The 6000-nt window shown below is 43.3% G+C and overlaps 1 protein-coding gene across 2 annotated transcripts in view; it reads right to left on the bottom strand.

Annotated features, from left to right (window-relative positions):
* The window catches only part of LOC112265330 (tenascin-like), a 77936-nt gene extending 74656 nt beyond the window's left edge, over window positions 1-3280 (bottom strand). For both annotated transcript variants that reach the window (XM_024442506.2, XM_024442505.2), the window contains exon 1: window positions 2933-3280. The gene's annotated coding sequence lies outside the window, so the exon portion shown is untranslated. The remainder of the gene's footprint in view (window positions 1-2932) is intronic.
* Window positions 3281-6000: the final 2720 nt, after the last annotated feature.

Genomic DNA, 6000 nt, shown 5'->3' on the forward strand with positions numbered 1-6000 from the left:
AGAGTAGCGAGAGTAGAGAGAATAGAGAGAGCAGAGAGAATAGAATGAGTAGAGCATAGAGAATATACAAAATAGAAAGAACAGAGAGAGAGTAGCAAGAGCACAGAGAGTAGAGTGAGTACTCCAGCCACTTTAATAAGCAAATAAAATTGCTGTAAAAATGACTAGCCACTTTAAACAATGCCACTTAATATAATGTTTGCATACCCTACATTACTCATCTCATATGTATATACTGTACACTATACCATCTACTGCGTCTTGCCATATTTATGTAATACATGTATCACTAGCCACTTTAAACTATGCCACTTTTATATGTTTACATACCCTACATTACTCATCTCATATGTATATACTGTACTCTTATACCATCTACTGCATCTTGCCTATGCTGTTCTGTACCATCACTCATGCATATATTTTTATATACATATTCTTCATCCCTTTACACTTGTGTGTGTGTATAAGGTAGTTGTTGTGAAATTGTTAGGTTAGATTACTCGTTGGTTATTACTGCATTGTAGGAACTAGAAGCACAAGCATTTCGCTACACTCGCATTAACATCTGCTATCCATGTGTATGTGACAAATAAAATTTGATTTGATTTGAATGGAGAGATTAGAGATAGCAGAGAGCGTAGAGATTAGAGAGATTCGAGAGTAGAGAGAGTAGAGATTAGAGAGAGCAGAGAGAGTAGAGATTAGAGAGATTATAGAGTAGAGAGAGTAGAGATTAGAGAGTAGAGAGTGTAGAGAGTAGAGAGATTAGAGAGTAGAGAGAGTAGAGATTAGAGAGTAGAGAGTGTAGAGAGTAGAGAATAGAGTGAGGAGAAAGTAGATAGTAGAGAGTGTAGAGAGTAGAGTGAGGAGAGAGTAGAGAGAGTAGAGAGTAGAGTGAGGAGAGAGTAGAGAGTAGAGAGTGTAGAGAGTAGAGTGAGGAGAGAGTAGAGACAGTAGAGACAGTAGAGACAGTAGAGTGTAGAGAGTAGAGTGAGGAGAGAGTAGAGGTAGTAGAGACAGTAGAGAGTAGAGAGTAGAGTGAGGAGAGAGTAGAGAGAATAGAGACAGTAGAGAGTAGAGTGAGGAGAGAGTAGAGAGAGTAGAGTGTAGAGAGTAGAGTGAGGAGAGAGTAAAGAGTAGAGAGTAGAGTGAGGAGAGAGTAGAGGTAGTAGAGACAGTAGAGAGTAGAGAGTAGAGTGAGGAGAGAGTAGAGAGAATAGAGACAGTAGAGAGTAGAGTGAGGAGAGAGTAGAGAGTAGAGAGTGTAGAGAGTAGAGTGAGGAGAGAGTAGAGACAGTAGAGACAGTAGAGACAGTAGAGTGTAGAGAGTAGAGTGAGGAGAGAGTAGAGGTAGTAGAGACAGTAGAGAGTAGAGAGTAGAGTGAGGAGAGAGTAGAGAGAATAGAGACAGTAGAGAGTAGAGTGAGGAGAGAGTAGAGAGAGTAGAGTGTAGAGAGTAGAGTGAGGAGAGAGTAAAGAGTAGAGAGTAGAGCAAGGACAGAGTAGAGAGAGTAGAGAGTAGAGACAGTAGAGACAGTAGAGAGTAAAGAGAGTAGAGTGAGGAGAGAGTAGAGAGAGTAGAGACAGTAGAGAGTGTAGAGTGAGGAGAGAGTAGAGAGAGTAGAGACAGTAGAGAGTCGAGAGTAGAGAGTAGAGTGAGGAGAGTGTAGAGAGAGTAGTGAGAATAGAGAGTAGAGAGGGCAGAGATACTAGAGAGTAGAGATAGAAGAGAGAGTAGATAGAGTAGAGAGGGTAGAGATAGAGAGAGAAGGGAGAGTAGAGAGATTAGAGAGAAAGGAGAGAGTGGAGAGAGTAGAGAGAATAGAGAGTGTAGAGAGACAGGGGAGAGTAGATAGAGTGGAGAGAAAGGAGAGAACAGAGAGAGTAGAGAAAATAGAGAGGGTAGCGAGAACAGAGAGAATCGAGAGAATAGAGAGACTATAGAGTAAAGAGAGTAGAGAGAACAAAGAGTAGAGAGAGTTTAGATACTAGAGAGTAGAGATGATAGAAAGAGAGCAGAGAAAACAGAGAGAGTAGAGAGAACAAAGAGTAGAGAGAGTGGAGATACTAGAGATCCTAGAGAGTAGAGATACTAGAGAGTAGAGATAATCGAAAGAGAGTAGAGAGAACAGAGAGAGTAGAGAGAATAGAGAGAGTAAAGAGAGCAACTGTATTGCAAAGCAGTTGTCTGTCTCTCGAGCTACAGAAGCTCAATGTCTGCTGGCACACATACAGTAGATCTACAGACTCATATCTGGCAGGCTGCGGGAGGCAACACACACAGAACAACCCTACTCCTATCCCGAACCCCAGCTGACTGCAACTCAACACCTCCACAGGCAGAATTATTCAGTAGATGATCAACATCTTGGATCACTCAATGTCATTTTCCCCTCTGTTCAGGTAAGACCCAGCTATCCTCATCCCCTGGCTCAAGCAAGAGAGAGAGAGAGAGAGAGCAGGCTGGTGGATGAGGTTAGGTAAGAGCTAAATAGTAGAAACGTGGTAAACTCGTAAACTGTAAAGGCACCTTTGAGCATGTACAGTAAAGGAGTAATGATGGAACAAACTAAGCCAGCTTCAGAAGACTTCGCTTGTTGAAAAGTATAAAAGGCAAACAATAAAAGACTCCACTGTGATGAATGAAATATATCTCATTATAATCCACAGTTTACTGTTCTGAAATGTTTTGCTTTGTATTTATTTGGTTTGCCCGTCAAGACATATTTTAAGACAAACCAAAAACATCCAATTGATTGTATTTCCCACTGTGTTATTTCTGTGATATTAATACAAATCCATACTAAATTAAGTCACACTAACAAAAATCTTAAATTATCTGATCACACAAAATCTAGACATCAGCATTAATTCTAATTCAAACAGAACATCATCAAGTACCACACAGCTAAACACAGGAGTAGCTTACCTTCCACTGAATTCACAGAATCTCTCCACCGGAGCTAAATCAACATAATAGAACAAAAAGGAAGTATGTGAGAACTTGGCTCAAAAAAAACAAAGCCTCAAACAAATGTTCTTGTGTGTCTGTGACTTTGCCTTCTAAAGCAATGACAGTTTAGTCATTTTCCTCTCCTTCTCTCAATCAGTCTATTCCATCTACCTAGAGACCCAGTCTGCTGCTGATGTAGTCAGTGAGAGGAGAGAGAGAAGCCAGGAGAGCTGGGGACTGAGTGAAAGAGAGAGGGAGGGAAAATTCCCTTTCTCTTAAATAGTAGACTATGCGGTCAGACCCCACTCCCACCTAGCGCTCTTGAATACCCCCCTATGAATGGAAGCTGAGGAGTTGAAATGGGATGCCTCAAGGCTGGAGAGAGGGGAGAGAGATAGAGGGGGGCTGAGGGTTTGGGGGAGGGTGGACCATTAGCCACAAAGTGGAGCAGCCAATGGAAGAGGAATAAATTAGTGGATTCAGGGCTGCATTAACATATCATTTTAGACTAGAATATAAACAGGAAAAGTAGCTAGATTGACTGCCTCTGCTTTTTGATGAGGATAATAATGGTGGTGATGATGGTGATAATGCTGGTGGCGATGATGATAATGGTGGTGATGATAATGTGGGTGACGATGATGGCAATGTTGGTGATGATGATGATGATAATGCCAATGGAGGTGATGATAATGTTGGTGACAGTGATGATAATGTCGGTGGCTATGGTGATGATTGTGGTTATGATGGTGATAATGCGGATGGCGATGGCGATAATGCTGAGTGCGATGATGATAATGCTGGTGGTGATAATGATTAGGATCAGTTTTCTAAGTTATTTGTTATTAGTCCTCATATCCCTAATTGAATCAATAAGGACGAGGGGGTGTGGTATGGACAATATACCACGGCTAAAGGCTGCTCTTAAGCACAACGCAATTCAGAGTGCCTGGATACAACCCTTAGACGTGGCATATTGGCTATACTGTATTCCAAACAATCAAGGTGCTTTATTGCTATTATAAACTGGTTACCAACGTAATTAGAACAGTAAAAATGTATTATTTGTCATAACCGTGGTATTAGGTTGGATATACCACAGCTTTCAGCCAATCAGCATTCAGGGCTTGAACAACCCGGTTTATAATATCAGATATACCATCCTCAAATCCACCAGAATACTGAAACCTCTGAAACCTGATGCATAACATTGAACAGAACCAAGATAGCCTGCTCTCCATACAGCACTCTACCAACCACACAGCCCTTGATTAATGTGTGTTTAAATACAGCTGCATCCCTATTTCCTTTATATTGCACTTATTTTGACCAGGGCACATAGGGCTCCTGTCAAAAGTAGTTGACTTAATAGGGAATAGTGTGCCATTTGAGACAAAGCCCAGTACCTACCTCTGTCCCTCTGCTCTGTGCCCATGTCTGGAGTGAACCAACATGGCATCTTTATTTAGAGACTACAGCTATCAAGACACAAGGCCAGACCCAGCTGCAGACACATGAGGCAGATGGTTGGAGTCTTACAATGTTTATTCATCCAAAGGGGTAGGCAAGAGAATGGTCGTGGACAGGCAAAAGGTCAAAACCAGATCAGAGTCCAGGAGGCACAGAGTGGCAGACAGGCTTGTGGTCAAGGCAGGCAGAATGGTCAGACAGGTGGGTACAGAGTCCAGAAACAGGTCAAAACCGTGAGGACTCGAAAAAGGAGAATAGCAAAGGAGGACGGTAAAAAACACGCTGGTTGACTTGACTGAACATATAAGATGAACTGGCACAGAGTGACAGGAAACACAGGGATAAATACACTGGGGAAAACAAGTGACAACTGGAGGGGGTGGAGACAGGAACAGGTGAAACAGATCAGGGCGTGACAACAGCGGCTAGGACATGACCTCCTCATTTAGAGACAACAGCGGCTAGGACCTGACCTCCTCATTTAGAGACAACAGGGGCTAGAACCTGACCTCCTCATTTAGAGACAACAGGGGCTAGAATCTGACCTCCTCATTTAGAGACAACAGGGGCTAAAACCTGACCTCCTCATTTAGAGACAACAGGGGCTAAAACCTGACCTTCGCATTTAGAGACTACAGCGGCTAGAACCTGACCTCCTCATTTAGAGACTACAGTAGCTAGAACCTGACCTCCTCATTTAGAGACTACAGTGGCTAGAACCTGACCTCCTCATTTAGAGAATACAGGGGCTAGAACCTGACCTCCTCATTAAGAGACTACAGCGGCTAGAACCCGACCTCCTCATTTAGAGACTACAGGGCTTAGAACCTGGCCTCCTCATATTAAGACTACAGGGTCTAGAACCTGACATCCTCATTTAGAGACTACATGGGTTAGAACCTGGCCTCCTCATTTCGAGACTGCAGGGCTTAGAACCTGGCCTCCTCACTGAAACCTGACCTCCTCATTTAGAGACTGCACAGGTTAGAACCTGGCCTCCTCACTGGAACCTGACTTCCTCATTTAGAGACTGCAGGGGTTAGAACCTGGCCTCCTCATATAAAGACTACAGGGGCTAGAACCTGACCTCCTCATTTAGAGACTACAGTGGCTAGAATCTGACCTTTTAATTTAGAGACAACAGCGGCTAGAACCTGACCTCCTCATTTAGAAACAACAGGGGCTAAAACCTGACCTCCGCATATAAAGACTACAGGGCCTAGAACCTGACCTCCGCATTTAGAGACAACAGCAGCTAGAACCTGGCCTCCTCATTTAGAGACTACAGGGCTTAGAACCTGACCTCCTCATTTAGAGACTGCAGGGGTTAGAACCTGGCCTCCTCATATAAATACTACAGGGGCTAGAACCTGACCTCATCATTTAGAGACTACACGGGTTAGAATCTGACCTCATTTAAAGACAACAGGGGCTAGAACCTGGCCTCCTCATTTAGAGACTGCAGGGGTTAGAACCAGGCCTCCTCATATAAAGACTACAGGGGCTAGAACCTGACCTCCTCATTTAGAGACTGCAGGGGTTAGAACCTGGCCACCTCATATAAAGACTACAGG

The sequence above is a fragment of the Oncorhynchus tshawytscha genome, linkage group LG12 (assembly GCF_018296145.1).
Source record: "Oncorhynchus tshawytscha isolate Ot180627B linkage group LG12, Otsh_v2.0, whole genome shotgun sequence".
In the NCBI taxonomy this organism is placed as follows: Eukaryota; Metazoa; Chordata; class Actinopteri; order Salmoniformes; family Salmonidae; genus Oncorhynchus; species Oncorhynchus tshawytscha.